Source organism: Chenopodium album, chromosome 16 (assembly GCF_948465745.1).
Source record: "Chenopodium album chromosome 16, dcCheAlbu1.1, whole genome shotgun sequence".
NCBI lineage: Eukaryota > Viridiplantae > Streptophyta > Magnoliopsida > Caryophyllales > Amaranthaceae > Chenopodium > Chenopodium album.
Genome location: NC_137849.1, coordinates 41775454 through 41798392, shown reverse-complemented (window position 1 = coordinate 41798392; position 22939 = coordinate 41775454). Strand labels below are relative to the sequence as shown.

At 31.2% G+C, this 22939-nt stretch overlaps 1 pseudogene; it reads left to right on the top strand.

Moving 5' to 3' along the window:
- Positions 1–8546: 8546 nt before the first annotated feature.
- Positions 8547–22706, top strand: LOC145584328 (serine decarboxylase-like; annotated as a pseudogene).
- Positions 22707–22939: the final 233 nt, after the last annotated feature.

Below are 22939 nucleotides of genomic sequence, written 5' to 3'. Positions count from 1 at the left end.
AATTAACAGCAAAATATATGGGGCAATTTTTAATTACTTGAATAGAAAGTAGCAAAAACAAAGTAATGGGTCTCCAACATCAATCTTCTCTAGAGTCTCTACAACAATACTAAGCAAGATTTGATGTAATTGCTTGAGAATTCACCTTGATTTTATTGGTGTTTTACCTAGTTCACCCTTTGGGCTAATCCGGATTCGGGGGTCAGTTCTGGGTGGTTAGGTTCCAATTCCCTTCCAATTGTTGTTGCGGGGATCAAACACAGGTTTTCCCTACCAAGTGTAGTCCCAATCACCACTACACCAACAACCAATTGGTTTGAGAATTCACCTTGTAACCGTAAAGTCGTATCCTCTCAAAAGCAATTTATGCAATAGCAAAATTGTGCATGAAAGTAAAAAACAGGCAGCCGAGGCAAGATGGCAGTCGCGGAAACCATAGCAATCGTGGCCACTGCAAAAGCTGTGATACATTGGGTGGCTAGTCGATCGGGCTTTAGAGGAGCTACGACTTGCTTTGAGTTTCAAGGATCAGCTATGAATTGTGTTACATCAAAGCATTTTTGGATGATGACAAGGGAAAAGCCAAGAGAGAAATTTAAATTTTGGGTCTTATTGGCACTTTCAGGCAGCCCTAATCATGCAGGCCCTAAAAGGTTAGAAGACTTTGGGTGCAAAAGGGCCATATGCCCATATGCATTGGTGTGTCATTGCTTGTTTGTAATTATTAAACATCGGTTATAAAATATATATAAAATATACAAGTATATACGGAGTATGAATTTTGTTAACAATCATGTATTTTATTATAATGATCAATATAAAATCAAGTTATATGTATTAATTGAATAGTTTTAAAGTAAAAATGTTGCGTTTAAAAAAAAGGAGGGACTATATGCTTAAAGCTAGACTTGGTCTGTCTACCAAAAAAAAAAAAAAATTGAATTAGTGAAATAATATTTAATCAACAAAATGAATTTACAAAAATTAATTAGTAAGTAAAATAAAATAATTTGTAATGAATTTGTGATGCGACAATCAACAAAAGTCACGTATTATATTCAACTTAGGGGGTGTTTGGTATGGGTTTATTATAGGGAAGGAAACGAAATCAGATTACCGTTTCAGTTTGAATCTGTTTGGTTAATCACTAAAGTAACAATATCCGTTTCTTGGTGGTAATCCATTCCACCACTATGTTTCCGGTGTAAAAACTGAGGAAACAAATCACGTTACTTTCTTCTAACCCAAAAATCATCACTCTACCTTCTTCTCTCTCCTCTCATTCCATAATTCTCCAAAAAATTCCCAAATTTGATCGAGCAAATCTCCAGATTTTCGCTCAATTTGATCAATTTTCCTACCTCAAATTTTCTCAAATTAACAATCTTAAACACACAGGTTTGTTATGTATTAATTTTTTTGTTAAGGAACCCCTAGATTTTGAATTAGTGTTGAAATTAATGTTGAATTTGTATAATTTTGATTTAGATTTTGATTGTTTGTATTTTTTATCTTAAAATGCATGGATTGCTATTTAATTTGCCTATTTTCGATTTCATAATTACCTGTCATTTCTCTTGTTCAATTTCTAGGGTTCATAGTCTTAATACGATATCAATGTCGTCGCTTTTTGGTTTGAATTCTCTACTTGCATGTTTGATTGAAACTTTCTTTTCTCTTTCTTAGGGTTTATATTTCTCAAATGTCGTTGATTTTATGTTGAATTTATTGGTATATATTGCTATTATATCCTGTAATTGTTGTGGTTAATTGGTTTAGGGTTTAACCAATGGGTGCCCCGTTAAGAATTCTACTCCTGGTAACAGTCATAATGCTTCTTCTGGTACTGAGCGGGTTGTTCCTATTGCTAACTGATGATTGTTGCCGTTGCTCTTTTTTTTTTTTTTGGACAGATTGTTGCTCTTCTTCATGATATTGCTGTTGGCCCTAATTTGATAATAGTTGCTAACAGTCATATAATTTCTATTGTTGTGTTTATTTGCTGGTTATATTGTGTTGTTCTCCTAATTTTTTCCCATGATTTTGGTTTACTTTTGGTGGGTTGATTGTATAGTTGGGGATTTTTCTGGATTTTAAGTCCATTAGGAAGTTGCTTATTTAGAATTTTGATTTGGGTTAGTTATTTTGCTTGTTAATTTGCAGCCTTGGCCATTCTGCTTGCTTCTGATGTCGTGTCTTCAACTAGTGCCCTTCCTTATGCTGCTCATCTACTTCTGCCCCCCTTTTCTTGCTACCTTGCTGCTTCCCTCTTCCCTTCTGCTATTCCCCTGCTGCTGCCCCTCTCCTTTCTGTTGCTTTTTAATAATATTATGAAATATGGGTAGTATGGAGAAATCTGGTGCTTTAGTGTTGGTTTTTTTTTTTATGTGCGTGTGTGGTTCAGTTTGTAAGCTAGGTTGTCTACTTGTTAATATGGTTTTTTTTGTTGCTTTGTTGTAGTGGGAGATGCAAGTGAGTCGTTCGTTGATGCTATGGAAGATATGGACCGAGAGAGTGCTCTAATTTTTGCTGTTTGACTCCAGATTATTGGGTGTTTGGTATTATTATTGTGTGCTGCTACTATTTTGAGGCAGATTGTTAATGTTGTTCATGTTTGTCATTTCATGGGTGTGATGTATAGGGATATAATGATTGATATTTTCATTAAAGGAGACTGAATTTGTGAGTTCAGATGATCCTGCTTTTATAGATTTGAAACTGAATGAAAATACTAGTATGTCATCATCAGATCATTCAAAGGTGTCTGATCTTGCTGCTATGAAATGCAGAAAGAATAACAAGTTTTGGAAATGGTTTTTCAGGCCTCAAAATAGTTCTGCTAAATTTGATGATCATGATTTTAAGTCTTGAATAATTAGTGTTCTTCATGTAAATAATTTATTTATTTCCTAGTTTCTATATTCTATATCCATCAACAATCAAATGGTTTTGTTTTATATCATCAATTCCCCTGTTTCATCTTGTGAATGCATGCTTCTTCTGTGCAAGAATTTCATGAACTTATTTTTTTTTTCATATTTCACTTATTACATAGTTAGATTGCATTGCCAAATTGTCTACAGCTTGCAGTTCAGGTAAGTGAGCAACTGTGTAGGTGCCGGGCAAGGATAGTTTACTTTTATGTTATTATTGAATACTTGAATATATAGTTTGAATCATACAGCAGAGAGATTATTCTGAATCTGAACTCTTAACTCTGAACAAAGAGTTTAGTTCAGAAACTAGTATATGCATAAAATGTATTAATCTAGTTATATTATCTCTTATATGGTAGACTCATAAGAAAGCTAAGGGGTTGTTTGGAGTTCCATTCATTCACTATGAAACTCTTGCGGTGATATACGCAAAAGACAAAGCTACCGGAGATGCAAGTGAGTCGTTTGTTGATGCTATAGAAGATATGGATCAAGAGATTGATAAGAAACCACTGAATGTCGAGAGTGATGAAGAAGATGATGTGAATTCTACTCATTCTACAAGTCAATCCAGAAAACGTCCCATGAAGAAGTAGAAAGTTTTGTCCTAAGTTGTTATTGGAGATAATGTTTCAATGGTTTTTGAATGCTTTTTTTTATTATTATTATTTTTTTTTTAATTTGAGAATACTAGAAATTCAATGCTTTTGTAATCAATAATTTATGTGACTTTGCCTATATCTAGCCTATGATATATTATGGTAATCGGTTCAAAAAAATATATGTATATGTATATTATGGTAATTAGTGTTACTCTACATTGTATGATGTATAGTGTATAGCAAAAGTTAGCCAAGACAACAAAAAGTAAAAGGAAAGCTATTTGTTTCCAAATTATCTATGCCAAACAAGAGGAAAGGGATTGGTTATAATTGTTTACGTTTCCTTATTAATACCAAACAACTAGTAAGGGTAACACTATATATTACCCTTTTCCTTTCTAATTTGTTTCCATTCCCTTACATTTACTAATATGTTACCAAACGCCCCCTTAATTTGACGTTTTGAATTTCATTTGCATGATCTCTCGTCATTTAAATTTAACTTGTTGGAACGTATCATCTGTATGGGGAGATATGCAAAATGGGCCGACATCTTAATAAATATGGATATGGGCTCAACATAATTATCAAATGGGCTTATATGTTCCATAAAGCAGACATGTCGGCTTGTCGGTACTCGGCGCGTGGCAGCAGCAGCTTGACACTTGGCAAGAAAAGCTCTGCATGTCATGTAGCCACCTGTCATAAGGATTATTATAAATAGCAGGTTAAGCTTCATTAATGGGGTGGGAACTTATTACTCTCTTTCTCTCTTTACTTTCTTTCTCTTACTTCTCTTCTCTTCTCTTTCCTAAACACTTTCTGACTTTGTCATCGGAGTGGTTATCCCCGGATTACCCCGGGGTTAGCTAATCTCTGCTCATTGTGTAGGTTCTCAGCTTGCCGATAGGAGTATCAGGATCCCAAGCTCGGGTTATCAGATCCAGACAGAAACAATTTGGCGCTAGAAGGAGGGGATAACCACACAAGGTCACTAGTGGGAGAAACCGTAGTTTTTTCTTAACAAATATAGCTAAACCAAAACGGCCTATACACACCACGAATATAAAGCTTCAGTACATAGCACAATATACCAGAAGTCATCCTAACTATTAACGTCCATCACAGTAGAAAAATGCTTGACAGAGTGCACGAAACGAATTACAAAAACCTAAGCAGTACCCTAAAGTGAGAACATTGATTGGTAATCTAACGTCCTCACTTGGGGGGCTAGTTGTATGGGGAGATATGCAAAATGGGCCGACATCTTAATAAATACGGATATGGGCTCAACATAATTATCAAATGGGCTTATATGCTCCATAAAGCAGACATGTCGGCTTGTCGGTACTCGGCGCGTGGCAGCAGCAGCTTGACACTTGGCAAGAAAAGCTATGCATGTCATGTAGCCACCTGTCATAAGGATTATTATAAATAGCAGGTTAAGCTTCATTAATGGGGTGGGCACTTATTACTCTCTTTCTCTCTTTACTTTCTTTCTCTTACTTCTCTTCTCTTCTCTTTCCTAAACACTTTCTGACTTTGTCATCGGAGTGGTTATCCCCGGATCACCCCGAGGTTAGCTAATCTCTGCCATTGTGTAGGTTCTTAGCTTTCCGATAGGAGTATCAGGATTTCAAGCTCGGGTTGTCGGATCCAGACAGAAACATCATCGATGTGAACAGATTTAATGAAACTTATACATACAAACTTTTGGACTTATCTCTTTCAACTCTGATCTTCTTTTATCGTCTCAAAGTGTCAACTATAATCAGATTGCGTGGCCACAAAAGGGCAACAACACCAAGGATGAAAACTTAAATGGTTATCTCATTATAGAAAGATATTTGATTATGTGACAACGACAAATATAATTGAATATACATATAATTTAAAAAATTTATATCAATATTTAACACCTAATACCTGTCTCTCTAGTTCATTCTCTTCTTAAAAATGTGTATTGCCCTAGTTGCTACTCCACATGTTGCCAACAATCCTAATGGTATTAATTAGAACATAATGAATTCTAGTATAATAACTTGTGCTTATCGAAGTCACATCGTCCACCTTTTATTCCAAGGAAGAGGTTGGGAGTTGAGGGGTGGAAGAGAGAATAATTAGATCAAATCAAGTTACGTTGTCCTTTTAAAAAACGGTCCAATATATATGGAATATTATATCAAATCAAGTTACGCCTGGCCTATACTTAGGAAAATAGTCCTATAGGACATTGTTCTCATCACAACATCCACTTGATACAAAACCTAGTAATCTTACAATCAAACGTTATTCGTATTTTGTGTACAGTATGTAAAATTTCTAAGATTTTAGTGTATCTCATACATTACTCGTATTTTGTGTAAAGTATGTAAAATTTATAAGACTTTAGTGTATCTCCATGTAATTGTACTTGATTTCACATCACCGTCAAGCAACCACTTCCAAAATTCCAACTCTTCTAAGCACTTTATTGCTACATTTATTTGAGGTACATATGGTAAAATTACAAATATTGCCCCAAACAAATTATGGTTTGTATACATGGGTGAAGTTCCTATGAGAACCATCTTAATATGAGAACTACTCTTACGATGAGAATCTCATAAGGTACATAGCACATAACTGTGAGGTAAATGATAAAAATGAACAAAATAATTATGAATAATTTTTTGAAAAAAAATTCAATGAAATGTTAATGTGCACATCATATATACCTAAGGTACATGTTCTAAAAGTATAAGGTACATTCCCGAAAGGTATAAAGTACATACCCTAAGACAAAAGGTACATTTATAAACGTATAAAGTTATAAAGAACGGAGTATATCACTTAAACTTCTTTAAAAAAAAAAAAAATTTATTTTTGCAACTTTAAAAGTTTCATATATCACTTAAAAACTATGTAAGTACAAGTTATGAAATTATAAGATACATCACTTAAACATAAAAATAAAATAAAAAATTGATTTTTTTTTTTTAATATAATTTTTTTTTTTTTATTTCAAACTTTAAGGTACATATCATATACATATATAAATCTATAAGGTTCATGGCCAAGATAAAAGATACTACGTACATGTTATGAAATTATAAGGTACATCACTTAAAAATATACATATTAGAATTTAAAAAATAAATTGTTTTTTTTTAAAAAAAAATGTATTTTTAAATTTAATTAATTGCATGTACTTTATGTGATTCTCGATTTCTCAACATAGGAGAGTGGATAGGTCAATTGGTTAGAGCTTCCCGCTTTTAAAATATCTTGAGATTTAATGTCATTATTTTCACTTGTGGCTGTCTAAAGTCTAAACACCAAATTTACAAATTAATAAATACAGACAAATGAGAAATTGATTTCGTAACACTACCAAATTAAATCTTTTTTTTAGACGAAACCATATCCGATCATTGAAGCTTATTGTTGTTAGCTTATAGAAATGAGAAAGAAAAAAATAAAATAAGATTGAGCGTCATACTAGAATTTGCTCTTTGTTTAAAACTCAAAATAAATAAGTAAAAAAGCTCAATTTCATAATCACACCTTAACTGGTCGTCATTGAAGGCTTATCCAACTTTTGTGGTGCCTTCAACAATGTCATTAATAGTTAGCGTTTATATGTACCTTTCAATATTGGTCAAGTAGTTGTAATTATAATACAAACTTATTAGAAAGCTAGAAAGATATAACCTATAAATAACATACATTCTTTTTTTTTTTTTTTTTGAAACAATAAATAACATACATTCTTTTAAGTTCTATTATACCAATTTGCTCACGTTTTTTTTTTTTATCTTAAATAACCTAGCCAGGTATGTTTTCAGGTGTTATATTTTTCGTTTTGTGCTAATAATAAATTTAATTTTCACATTACTAGCTACTAGAAATATATAGCTTATTAGTAATTATTACTATGATTTTTTTTAAATAGTAAAAACTCTTTACTAAGATGAATAATGTAGGTGTTACATTGAATAAAAGGGATCTTTTACCAAAATAGCTAATTTTACAAAAGTATTCACCAAAACGGCTAATTATAAATTTTAATTCCCAAACTAGCTAATTTATTAACTTAGAAGGAATTTATCTATTTCTTATATTCCTTTGAACCGGTTTGGTTCATATTATGGGTTTTTTTTTTAAAAAAAAAAATTGTTTTATTTAAAAAAAAAAATAGTTTTTTTTTAAAAAAAAATTTGGATTTTTGTTTTTCTATGGGAAAATCTAATGCCATAGTTTAAAATATCCCATTAATTTGAACAATAACATTCAACATAATATATTTGCAATAATTCTCAATTTTTAAAAAATTTACACAAAATAAAAAATCACTCAAAAAAATTGATCCAAACTTCCAATCAACAAATTAAAAAAAAAAAAAACACACACACACACACACACATAAAGATAGAAATATATTAAGGTCTAAAGGCCCAAAGTTTCTAATGCACTTACAGGGAGAATAGGTGTATTAGAATAAGATAAAAGTTTAAAATTTAGAAAGCAAGTAGGAACAATCAAGTCTTGATTATAAATAACTAGAGTTATACAATTGTTGACCATAGAATCATTTTATTTGCTCTAGAAAAGATGAACAATACTTTACTTCCCTTATCGTGGTATAATTTGCGATAGTCTTGATAGAACATTACTACTTGAAATTTCAAATTTTTGTGATTGATATGATCTAGAAGAAAAATTAGGGTTTTTTTTTTTGGATCGAAATTAGAGTTCTGCCACTGTTTGCATACTCGTATTTTTGTATATTGCTTAAATTTTCCAATTTAAAAAATCTTTTTGAAAATTAAGAAAAAATAAATAAAATAAAAAAATAAAAAATAATAAAGTAAACCAAACACGTTCAAAGAAAAATAAGAAATAGATAAATTACTTCCTAGTTAATAAATTAGCTAGTTTGGGAATTAAATTTTATAATTAGCCGTTGGTAAATACTTTTATCAAATTAGCCGTTTTGGTAAAAGATCCGAATAAAAGAGAGCAAAAAATGGCGCCAACCGTGGTTTGTGCTGAATCACAAGCATTGCACCAAGATTTTTGCCCAACAAGTTTGGTTTTTGAGTTAGTTCTTGCTGTTTCTTACTCTCTAGGCAATAATGACAATAATGTTGTTGAGCCTAAAAAGGAGCAAAGTGGCAATGGCAATGGCAATGGCAATGGCAATGGAAGGAAAGAGGTTGCTCCAAGCCAGAATATGCACACCCCTTGTTGCCTTGACATCAAGGAACCCGAGGCTAACGATGAGCTGACCGGAAAAACGGAGGCCTATATGAAGGTTGTTTTGGCAAGATACACGCAGAGATGGCTTGAGAGGACCAAGCACCATTTAGGTGATACAAGATATATATTATTTCTCTACTTTAATTTCTATTATTTTATCATTGGACACGTTATTTGATTCATGATCTATGATATATGATATGTTTATGTAGTTTTGACCTATGATATGGTTGCACCATGCATGCATATTAGTATAGGCTTAAGGGAGTTGAAATTTCGCATTGTTCACAGTGTATAAATTAATTTTCATACATTAACCTTTATTTATTTGATTATTAAATGATTACCTAAAAGATTTATTATATCAAATCATAGTACGGATATATACATTTAAGAGGGTGTCCAAAATTATCCAAGATAATACAAAGTCCGTATCATAGCTATAATAATTATATCAAACATTCTAGTAGTACGACACAACATAATGTATCTCTAGTACAGTAATAAGTGATAAAAAAATAAATAAATAAATAAATTATTTGTGTGAATAATTTATGCTTTTTTAAATATCATAGAGATAATTTCCTAACAATGTCCGTTTTCCTATGAAAATTCTATAGTGGTCGTTTGAAATATGACTATCATAATATTTTAATGATTATATAGTTCATAATTAACATATTTTTATCCAAGTAATTATATATATTACTCTATTTTTGCATTAAAATATTATTATCAACATTTTTTTAATTTATCAAATTTTTAGTTTTATTTATGTAATTTTTACTCTTATTTTATAGTTTCTCAAAAAAAAAAAAAAAAAAAAAAAAAAAAAAATTATTTTATGTTGGATTAAAATTTTCAAAAATTATATTTGCATTGTAGAAATTAGAATACTAATTATGTCCAATATATAGTGTGAAAAAATGAATTGCTCATATTGTTTATCATTAAAATAAAAAGGTAATCATATTCAAACGACCACTGTAGAAACATTCGTTTTCCTAACTAAAATCATAACTGAACTTGAGTTTGGTCAACATTATTAATTACAAAGTGGATTTTATCTTTTACGTAGTTAACAGCTAAGTTTAGTTTATTGTCACCTTAGATTATTTAAGTATACTCTCCATTTTTATTATTCGGTTTAACTCACACCTAAATCATTAGATATAGAGCTCATTTAGTTGTAACTAACATTTAAACACAGGATATCAAATTAATATGGACTATAATTATGACGATCTTGATTGATTGCAACGATTTTCATTTAACAACTGTGGTGACCCGTTTATTGAGGGCAACTATGGTGTGCACTCGAGGGACTTCGAAGTAGGTGTTTTAGATTGGTTTGCTCGTCTTTGGAAGATCAATAAGGGTGAATATTGGGGATATGTTACGAGTGGTGGAACAGAAGGAAACCTTCATGGCCTACTTGTAGGGTAAGGCCTTGTTTGGTTCACCTTATCTGTGCTTATCTGAACTTATTTGATTTGGTCTGATCTGATCTGAATGTCAAATTTGACCAAATTTTGACCTTAAATATATGATAATCTATACGGAAAAAATATATCAAGTGGAGTCTTGTTAGATTCGTAATAATGTGTATTTTATTAATATGTAATTTTCATAATTTTTTCATTACGAAAATTAAAAATATTTAGTAATAAAAAAAATTGCACATAAAACGATGATCTGGTCTGAACTTATTTTTTCAGATCTGATCTGAGCTGAACTTATTTTTTCTGAAATAAGTAAAAATAAGGTGAACTAAACAAGGTCTAAGTGTATGTAACATACATCCTCCGTTTCTTAATACTTGCAACACTGATCTAAAATGAAAATGTTACAACATTTGCAGCACACTAGAATTGAAATGTTTTTTTTTTTTTGTTAAAGTTGTTCTTTTACTTTTATTTAATGCTCATGACCCACTTAATTAAACTCCAAATCAACTCCATTTAAGTGTGGTAAAAACATGCGAGACGTTAGTATTAATTAATATTTTTCATTTAGTGATAAATTAATCTTATTGATCATGAAATATTTTGAGGAGAAATGTTTCCTGATGGAATTTTGTATGCTTTTAAAGAGTCACACTACTCGGTCTTTAAAGCTGCGCGCATGTATAGAATGAGTTGTGTTAGGGTTGAGACGTTAGTTTCCGGCGAAATTGATTGTGCCGATTTAAAGGCAAGTCTTCTCAAGAACAAAGATAAACCAGCCATCATGAATATAACCATAGGTAATAGTGTAATACATTCAATTCATTAATTACCTTTATGTTCATGATGTTCTTTTGAGAGTGTTAATGGAATATGTGTTTATTACTGATAGAGTATTATAAAACATATTTTTGGGCCTAACATAGTATCAGAGCTAGTGTGACACAAAGGTCACAGGTTCAAATCTCATCTACCCCTCATTTTAAAGTGGAATATTTCACGCAAGGTATGCGGAGGACCCATGTTGCATCCACATTTTAAGCCCAAAGGGCTTTCATGTAAGGGGGTGTGATAGTATAAAAACATATTTTTGGGCCTTAACCATCACACCATCAGCTTAAGTTGATGGTTGAGTTGGTCTATTAACAATTACGATTATATTTTGTTCATAATGTACGTGATTATTATGACCAATTTGTGGCTTCTTGTTATAGGTACTACGGTAAAAGGTGCTATTGATGATCTCGATCTATTGATACAAACTCTTGAAGAGTGTGGCTTCCCTCGTAATCGGTTCTATATCCATTGCGACGGAGCCTTGGTTGGTCTTATGCTGCCATTTCTAAATTGAGTAAGTAAACTATCTTTATAAGTCATTTTTATTATTGCCATTTTTGAACATTAATGTTTCTAGTTGAAATAACTTTGGACATTCATGATCCTAAATGTGCATTTATTGTCTTGCCAATTTCATCTTTTTCTTATTTTTACACATTTTTAGTAAAGACACTGTTACAACACTCACATGATTATAGTTGTGATAAAGTGTGTTGAGACGGAAATAATATTAATGTCATCCAACAAACAGTAGCTATTATCAAAATGCTGCGATTTGCTAGACGTACGTACAATTGATCATAATTGAGGGGTTTTGGTAGCGGAAAAGCTACACATAGAATTAGTCTATGTGGGCCAAGTATAAACATTCACTAAAATGAATTTTGATTGGTTGAGCAAGTGGGTCCCAGTAAATTTGCTTATGAAATTTCAATTTGAAAATTTCAGAAATTTAAAATTTGAAATTCAAACCTAAAAATGTACAACAAAAAATCAGTGAATATGGTTGGATTGGGAGTGGTTATATAAGACCATCATGGCTGGTGTTTTGATACGAGCAAGTTGCAAGTAAATTCGACAATCGTGAATTACGAGTATAATGGAGGCAAAGACAAAGTTGTTTTTTACTTGAAAATAGCTCTGCAATGCTATTCTAGTTGGATTGAGGTAGAAGGTGATAGTCTACAAGTGATTAAATTGCTCCATTCAAGACAATGTGAGGGGTCATATCTCTGAGTTCTAAAGGTAGAATTGGTAATCCCGCAATAGCTGCGGTTTCATGAAATGAAAAGAGACCTTCTATTAACCATTATTGAAAAAGCTTTAACACTTGTAAATAGCTTTGATAGTATTAGTTTAATTAATCATGTGTTCAGGGAGGCTAATGAGGGATCTCATGTGATGGCTCACCTTAGTCCTTTAGATCATTCGATCTACAAGGGTGTGGGTGAAGGATGCCCAAATAATTTTGATGATATTATTGATGCTGATGCTTGACTTTCTAATAAATAAATTACGGTAGCCTTTGGCTGCTTTCATAAAAAAAAATGTACAAAAAATATTTTTTTAGTATCAAATATGGATTTATTCTACATATTTTTAAAAATTTTGATATCAAATTATTAATTGTAATATAAATTGTACTTATTTGATTTCAACTTATCAACAACATATTGATGATAACAATAGCAAAAAGATTATTATTATTATTATTATTTTAAAAACAGATAAAGTTATACAACCTATAGAAAATTAGTGGGGAGCTGAGATACAATATGAGCCTCCACTCCTCTAGTTATAACAAATCCTATCATAATGAAGGTATGAGCAGCAGCATGTGCCCCAATATCTTAAGTATTCGAGAACTTTTGGACCCACTTCAGCAACGCAGCCGCCTCCTTCTCTAATTCCCTAAAAGAAGAGAAAGAGAAAGGAAGGAAGTACCGTACCCAATCGTCTGACACCTAGATTCATACTTGACCCGCTTACAATGAGCCACATTAGTCACAACCTGCCAAGGTATAAAGTCAAACAACCCAGTCTGAGTCTAAGGAGAAAACCTAGTCAAGTCAACACATACATCACGACCACGTTCTCAAGAGTAAAGCAACACATCTGCAGGTCTGAGGGCCTCGTTGTTCCCCAGACAACCCAATGTGATAGCTAATACTTTTGCCTTTTTTTATAACGACATTAGGGATTTTACACTTGTCGATGCACATTTTATAATTAAATATCTTAAATTCGATTGTTGTAAACAATTTAAAATGTTTATATTAATAAAGTACATAAATTCTTATACGTGTCCATACGCGATGTGCTTAATCATCATGGGGATTACTTCGTTAGTGTTACTAGAATAGTCTCGTGCGATGCACGATTTGTACAAATAAATTTTTCTAAATTTGTTTATTTTTTTTATATCAAATTAAGACAAAAAGAAATATCCGAAAATAATAATACATCATATATTAAAAAAAAATAGAGTTCATAGAAAAATTGAATGATGAAAGGAGTACTTGAAGGAGAAAAATTAAATTATTATTGTTAGAATAGATTAATTTTTAGAAATTAATACTTCTAATAATATAGTGGATTTTTTTACTTTTTACCACAAAAAAAAAATCAAAAAATTGTGTTTTACCACCTAAACTTTTAAACGTTTTATTTTACTACCAAAAAAAATTAAAAATTATTTTTTACCACCTGCCGTAAAAAAACTAACAAAATTTTTTAAAGGAAAAATTGCAAAAAAACCACCTTTTATAACAACTTTTTTGTAAAAAAACACCTTATAATTTTTTTTTTTTTTTATTGTAAAAACACACCTAAAACCGCTTTTTTTTTTTTTTGCGAGGTCACACCTTAGCCCGGTTTCCGACCTTTGACTTGGTTTTCAGGTGTTGACCTGCCCGTGAGGAGCACGTGTTCCGGTCACACCCCTCTTTTATTATTTTTTCCCCTTTTTTTCCCTCTAACTTTACCCTCTAATTTTACCCTCCTATAATTTAAGTTTCTCTCTCCTCTCTTCCCTCTTTACTTCACTCTGTCTTCTCACATTACCATTACTACTCTGCAAGGGAGTTCTACCATCACATCACCCCTTTTTTTCCTTCTCCAATGCTTGTTGCCACCTCATTCTGCTTCCTCTCCATGTTATCAAGTTCTGTGGATAGGCTTCTCTTCATATTGTCAGTGCAGTCCGATTTGGCTTGCACCAACTTCAAATCAGTTGCAAGTCTATGTTTCTCAGCAACAAGTGTATTGGTGACATCCCTCTGCCAGTCCAAAATGTCTTCATCTACCCAATCAAAGCAGTTACACCCTTTGTGTCCTGTCTCAAAGTTGTAGAATTTACAAGCTTTGAATTTTCTCTCGGGATTCTCATTTGTCCAGGAGGTCCTAATAGCAACAGGAATGCCACAATAACACTTTTGACCCCTCGAAACAACTTCTAATTCCATCCTACAAATATTGGACGACAAAAATTAGTCCAATAAAAGAAACCCCAAATTCAAATTCAAACCCTAATTCCTAATTTGGGGAAAATCGAAAATACAACCCAACAACAAGAAATTTCAATAATTAAACCAACATACCTTACTCGAAAACAGTTTAATTGGACAAATTCACTCGAAAAATTGAATTTCTTTCATCAATGGTGAGTAAATGGGGATTTGATGGAGAAGAAGGGAGGAGAGAGAAAGTTCAATTGGAGAAGGAGGTAAGTTGGAGGGAAAAAAAAGGGGAAAAAATAATAACAGGGGGGTGTGACTGGAACACGTGCTCCTCACGTGCAGGTTAACACCTGAAAACTAAGTCAAAGGTCAGAAACCGAGCTAAGGTGTGACCTCGCAAAAAAAAAAAAAAAAAAAAAAAGCGGTTTTAGGTGTGTTTTTACGAAAAAAAATTTATAAGGTATTTTTTTACAAAAAAGTTGTTATAAAAGGTGGTTTTTTGCGACTTTTCCTTTTTTAAATTCTTTGATTTTCGTGCCAAACAAATGGTCTTTAGGGGTTTTAGGAGGCATTTTAGCCCTTTGGATCCAATTTGAGGTTAAAATTGACAAAAAAAAGATCGAAAATGCTTCCTTTTGCGTATTTAAAAATACCTTGATTTGTGTGAAACACGCAAAACGATGCATTTCTGATCATTTTTTGTCAATTCTAACCTCAAATTTGATCCATAATACTCCTTCTGTTTTTTTTATAGGCTATTGATGAGATTGCGTGGAGTTTTAGAAGGCTTAATAAAATACGATGTTAGTGGGGTAAATAAGGTTATTATTTTATATATTGAAAAGTAATTAAAGTGGTGTAAGAGGGGGTGTGACTATTAGAGGAGTGAAAAATGATAAAGTAAGAAAGAGTAGCTTAGGGACATTAGCAGGTAAAGATGTATTATAAAATTGTAAGAGATTTCCAAAAATGGAACACTAGATTATAAAAAAAAACTGGCAAAAATAGTAACACTATCTTATAAAAAGACGGAGGGAGTGAGTATTAATTATAGATATGGGGTTACTATGTCAAGTGTTACAGGGGTTACTTTGTCAGTATTTCTCGATCAATGCTACAGGAGTTACTTCGTCAGTGTTGTAAAGGAAACACGTTACAAGCGGCCACATAGTGTACGTGACCATTTGCACAAAAAACATGCTGAATAAAGTATCTTTCAAGACTTACAAATATAAAAGATCTTACATGACTAATCCCTTCGTTTCATAATAATCGCAATAATTTTTTTTATATCCCCTCGTTAGCCATTAAGGCCATTTGGTGAATTATCCAAAAGCCCGGTGACATTTAGTCAATTTTTTAAAAAATCAATGGTCGCATTTGGTGAAATCAGTAATATTTAATTTTATCTTTTCCTTTATTATGTTGCCATTATCTGAAAGAGCTCTTCGAAAATGGCTAGATGTGGCGCACACATCACGCGTGTTAGCCTCCCTAGCATATTTACAAAATTTGGAATATAAGATGTTAAATATTGTATGAATTAGTGTTGGATTTTCTATGATTCAATTGGGTTTTGATGGTTGAAGTACATTTATTAATTTTGGGAAACATAACATGAATAGAATTAGGGAATGTTCTGTTTACCTTATTTTTACTTATTTTAGGTCTAATAAGTTCAATTAATTTCAGCTCAGTAAAAATAATTTCAAATATAAAAAAAGTTAGTCAAGTTCAAATTACAGCTAAAATAAGCTTTAATAAGTTAAATGAATTTAAGATAAGTTCAAATAAGTTCAGTTAAGTTCTGATAAGTTCAGTAAAGTTCTAATAAATTTATATAAGTGAAAATCAGGTGAATAGAATACAAATATTTGAAACATATAATATTATATTAGCTAGGAATTGGAATTTTATGACTTAATGTCAACAAACGGAGTTCAATGGTATGTATCCGAAAAAAGATGTTCAAGCCGTACGTGAGTTGTACTTGATTTGTCTTTTGAGGGATTTCATTAAAAACCTTGAAACAATCCTTTTTAACTTTATATCCTTTACAATTATAGGAGCTTTTGTATTGGACAAAATTTTGCCAGTTACAAATAAGTAATTTTTGTAAGGGTCATTAAATTCGGCCGTTACAAATACATTTTTGTAATGTACATAATTTATGCCCGTTACAATCAGGGGGTTACAAATAGAGTTTATTCCACTAGTGAAAGTCATGGGTAGGGGTACTTATGATGCGAGTCGAGTTCGAGTTTGGGGTAGCTCGACTCGACTCGTTAACATATCGAGTTGAGCTTTATCGAGTCGAGTTTTGACCGAGTCGAGCTTTGATCAAATTTGACCAAATTGAGTCGATCTCGAGTAGCTTGCAATTTGATCCGTCTTTAGTAAAACTCCCTATTTACTATAATATCTCTTTATTCTCTTTAATTTTGTCATTTGAAAAGTATATATATATATATATATATATATATATATATATATATATATATATATATATATATATATATATATATATATATATATATATATATATATATATATATATATATATATATATATATATATATATATATATATATATATGATAAGAGTACATAAATAATGTTTATTTATTAATTAATAATCTAAAATAAACGTTTTTTATCAAAATATTTTTTTTTTGCAAATATTATATTATATGAAGGATTTCGAGCTTCTTACGAGCTTTCGAGTCGAGTAATGAGCAACTCGACTCGACTCGTTAACATTTCGAGTCAATCTCGAGTTCGAGTCCCAAATTCGAGTGAGCTAGACTCGAGTTTTGACCGAGTCGAATTCGAGTAGCTCGCGTGTTGTCTCGTCTCAGAAGCACCCATAGACCTTATTCATGGGAAAATATTGCAAACTCTTATTGTTAGTTTTTATCTAGAGAAAAAAGATACTCTCTCCGTTTAATAATGTTAGTCCCATTTAGAATCTTTTGACTATAAAAAATTAGAGGGAATCTTTTAAATTTTTCTTTATTATATATAAAAACAAATATAGTTATATGAGATATAGTTTTATTCGTCTTGATGAGTACTTTATTAATATCTAATTTTTATAATTTTTACTAGAGTGAAACTAAAGATATTTGCGACCAAAGATTTACATCAATATACGTAAATGGGACTAACATTATGAAACGGATGGAGTATTATTTCTCCTACTTGTGGCTCATATGTTGTAGAATTTTTTTTTTTTCACACTTAAGAACAACTTCATTAATCATGAAGATGAATACTCATTAACAAAAAAAAAAAAAAAAAAAAAAAACTTAATTTTTTAAAATTTATCTCAAAGTTCTTTGTGACAATATCCATATTCTTACCATTTTTAAGATTTTAATTAATGTGTTATGATACGTGAATAACTAATATGATACCAAAATAAATAATATAAAACCCACATCACTAGAATTAATACTTGAATAAATAATTTGCTACAAGCATAATAACTGAAAATACTTTATATATATACTTATACATACATATATTGTAATATCATTTTGAAAGGATTAATCTAACTAAAGCCATTATCAATCATCAACCATATATAATCATTCATCAGAATTATTAATCTACATTCCTATCTCCATACACCTACATTTGAAATCAATCACCAAACACTACTTCAAGAACTACATCAAATTCAGAATTTCAAGGTACACACCATGTAAATAAAGCTAACTTGGAGGATAATTAAGAAATTGCCCTCGCTTTTGCCTCAAGGTCGTTTCCTCCCGCAACACCATAGTCATACTACCGTAATTTGAGAAAACCAAGCATTCTCTTTCACAAATTACTCCGTAGCCTACATGAATTATGGTTGCAAAATTTTAATTGATGATTGTTCACCGATTACCAATCATATTACTATTCATGAGTATTGTCTGTTTGTCTGTGATTATAATTAATAACCGAATATGCGTTATTATAATTAACTAGTCATTCTAATAGATTTTCATGTAGATATAGGCGCCAATGAGCGATTCTCGCAAAAAAATTCCCGCTTAATTATACTTAGGCGGTAAAATACCAAAACTTTGCCTCTCAAATTTTCCCTCCTATTTTTTTCATTGAGCTATGTGTTGTCAATTTGGTATTGGTTGTCTATATAGGATCCACATAGATTATGTCTATGTGTATCATCTCCCCTTTTGGTAGGGGTTGCGCCAAATTAATGCCGTAATAATTCATATGACAGACAACTGGTATATCCGTATATATTATAGATAGTATCAATTATGGAATAAGATTTTTTTTTTTTATTGGTAATCGGGACGTTTTTTGTTGGTAATCGGGACGTTTTTTGTGTCTATGTTTGTGTACTAATGCTTACATAATTTAATTTATATCAATATATCTTTGTCTCATACAATGCAATGTATTTGTGGACCTTTAAATAAGGACACATGCAATTTGCGAAAGCTCATACATAGGCCCTGGTACTTCCATCTTATTCAAAAAATAGTAAAAAAAAAAGGTCATTTTCATAAATAAAAGCTATGTTCAACAAATTAAAATATGTTAAATTATGTAAAAATAAGCTATAATTAGTAAAAATTTAATATCTTAATTAAGGGAACGTATATATAATATCAAATTAGTAAAAATAATTTTAAATCCGTAAAATTAATTTAATAATAACAATAGTTTAATTTTAGGGCATGTTCACATTTACTGAACTGAGCTGAACTGAACTGATTGGAGTTGAACTGAACTGAACTGAACTGAATTGAGCTGAAATGAATATTTTATGAGAGAGGAAAATTAAGAGCTGAACTAAACTAAACTTGTAATACCCCGTATTTTTATGTATTTTTATAAAGTATTTAAGTATTAATAAAATGTATTGTTAAGGGCTCAAGTATTTTAATTAAATATTTTAAAGGGTTAAAGTATTATAAATATAAGGTTTTATAAAAGTAAAACATATTTTGGGCCAAACGTTTATTAATTATTGGGCAATGTAAATTATTTCTACATACTCTTATTGGAATAACCCATTCCAAAACCCATAACTTAAGCACACATCTTTATAAGCCCAAATTTAACCCTAAACTCTATACTCTATAAATACACCATGAATCTCCAAAATTTTCTCACACAAAAAGGTTAGTCTTATTTTCTTTCTCCTTTGTTTTATTAATTTGTGTAATTATAATTATTGATTTATGGGTTTTGATTTTATTGTTTGAAATTAATTTAATTAGTATCAAATTGTATTTTGATGATTAAACTTTATAATTTCAGATTTTATAAATGTCATAATTTTCAGATTTTGTAAATTTTATAACCTAGGGTTTTTAATTATTGAAAATCACGATTTTAGGGTTTTTACGAACAATTGATTTAGGGCTTTTATAGTAATGATGTTTGAAATTTTGGTGATTATAAGTACTGATTAGTTTAACTTAATTCCAGAATATTTTGAACACGTAAATTCGTGTTTTAATTTTTAGATTTTCATTCGTTAATATTAATCCCGATCAGGTTCTGAACTCATCCGATTTTGATAAAAAAAGTAGTGTTTTCCATGTGGAAACAATGTGATTTTCGGGCAGTTTTTGATTTTTAACGAAGTTTTTTTTTATGCTTTAAGTTTTATCCTTGAGTTTTAAAGGGTTTTTTATTAGTTTAAAATGCTAAAATTTTATTTAAAGTAGTATAATTGTGATTTTAATGAAAGGGTGTGATTACCCATTAAAAAGGAGTTTAATTAGGGGTTTTTAAATAATTTTCAGATTTTTTTAAAGTAGTCTAAAGTAAATTTAAGTTGCTGGAAATTGTGTATACAAGGAGAATTAATATAGTATTATTGTCCCTTTATGTAGGAGACTTGATTCGGGAATTGTTATAGTGTAATCGGCTATTTTAAGGGCTTATTTGAGGTACGTTCGCGTACTTAGCATAATTATGTTGATGTAATAGCATGCTAAATGTGTTTGATTGATTACAAGTAGTATCATGCTAGGTTTGGATTGGAAATTATAATATGGATGTTATTGGTGATTGGATTATGAAGCATGATATATTTGTAATGGATTATTGGATGGAAAGTAATAGTTTGGAATATTATTTATGAACCACATATTTATTTATGGCGTGTTAGAGAGCATGTTTAATTAAACTAATTGTTTAATTTGGTTTGGAATATTGGAAAGAAATTTTATTATGGTTCATATAATTTTTATTGATGCTATAAGCATGAGGAAAGAGCTATATAAGTGTCCATGTACACGAGGAATAAATTGTATGTTGGTGCCTTAGTGCACTTAAGGTGTTTTTAACACCGAGGGATAGGATTTGTGGCGCTTTATGCGTTTAAGGTGTCATTGGCACCGAGGTAGAATTAAAAAAGGTTCAACATTAAATATTATGTGGTCACTAATTATTCAAGAATCAAATTGGTGTATTTGATTGATTGAATAATTATTGTTGATTGAATGATTATGGTTTTGAGAGTCATCACCAAGTTTAATAATCTGTAAATAACGTAAAATGAAAGAGATTGCGCACCAAAACTCTTGGAACGCATATACCTTGAGTATGAACATATGGGAGGAGTTATGTGACTTTATATTTGATCATAACTTCTACTGGAGTACAGGACGCTGTACATTCCTTTTATTATTATTATGCGCAGGAATTCCGCCACTTACGAGTGGTTTTGATGCTGGCACGGTTAGCTCCCGTGTCAGTAACCTCAATTTATTGGGGGAGGTTAGTGGGAAACCCGTTTGATGCGTAATCAACGCTAAATAAATTATTTAGTGTCTAGTGAGAACTTTTATTGAATGTTATATGCTTGAAAAACAGGTGCAACAAGGTAAGTAGTGTGTTGATAGAGAATTATATGCTAGTGTGTTAATTGTGCTTATGTACTCAGCTTTGCTGATTATGTGTTTTGTGTGTTTGTTGGCCTTGTCTTTATCATGGCCCTATGATGACCCATTTTTAACGGAGAGTAGTGGAAATAGGTAGAGATAAGCTTTTCAGGTGATGAAGCATTTTCATAAATGGGCATGAGTGAAGAGCGAATCATGCTAGTTTCTATAAGTATATGATGTGTTTATTGCTTTATTTATTTATGACTTGATTATTATGCGTGACTAACAAAAAGAGTTTTGAGTTCAGTTTTGGTTTTAATAAGGGCGTATAATGGTTCCAAGTTGTAGGTTGATTTTATTTTACTTCGTTTGACTTTGGGTTGACTTGTTTTGAAAGGTTTTGAAATTAGTCTTCCGCTGTGTGTCTTTGATAGTTGTCTTAGCCGTTTTCACGGTGGCGGTAATGTCTTAGATATTCCTATTTAAAGTTTTAAACAGGGCAAAATAGGTATTTTAAAAGAAAGGAATTTCTAGGGTGTTACAAACTGAACTGAACTGATTGGAGCTGAACTGAACTGAACTGATTAGAGTTGAATTGAACTGAACTGAACTGAAATTAAGTAAATGTAAACAAGTAAAAATTTATTATGCATTTATTTAGGTTATGTAAAAATAATTTCAGTCAAAAATTAAGTGAAGTGAACAAAGACATAATACTACACTTTACATCTTTTCTAACCCTTGAACAATTTCACCTTTGTCTCTAACTTTCTTGTATATGATTGAATTGTCATTATAACATCTTGTGTTTGATTAATAATAGGCGCCTCAAATCACATTCAAGAAGCCAATTGATAGTATAAGTGTTTCCGGCCACAAATTTGTGGGATGCCCGATGCCTTGTGGTGTTCAAATGGTAAGGAGGGAACACATTAACTATTTATCTAGGAATGTAGAGTATGTAGCATCAAGGGATGTTACAATCATGGAATGGATTCAAGAAAGATGTACAAAAATTCCTACACAATGCACGTTACCTTAAAGACCGGCTTAAGGAGGCCGGAGTTAGTGTCATGCTCAATAGGCTAAGCAACACCGTGGTGTTCGAAAGACCTCAAGATGAGGATATAATTCGATATTGGCAGCTCTCGTGTCAAGGGAATATAGCCCATGTGGTCGTGATGCCTAATGTTACAATCAAGAAGTTGGATACGTTCATAGGTGAGCTAGTTGAGAAGCGTTCGAATTGGTTAATAGACGGTGAAAATCAACCTCCTTGTGTTGCTTCTGATATTGGCAAAGAGATTTGCCCTTTGCATAAGTGAGAATTGAATCTGCTTGTAAATTTGATTGTTTTGTATTAAGATATACTCCATTATTTATTTTTCATTTTCATTTATCATGCTATTTGTTTAATAAAAAAAAAAAGGTTTTTCTACATAGTACCCCCAAGGTTTTGCGTTTTCTATGTTGTAGTGTTGTACCCTCTTAAATTCAAACTTCTACACGGTGCCCACAAGTTTAATTAACTTAATCAGTTTTAACCTTCTTTAAAATT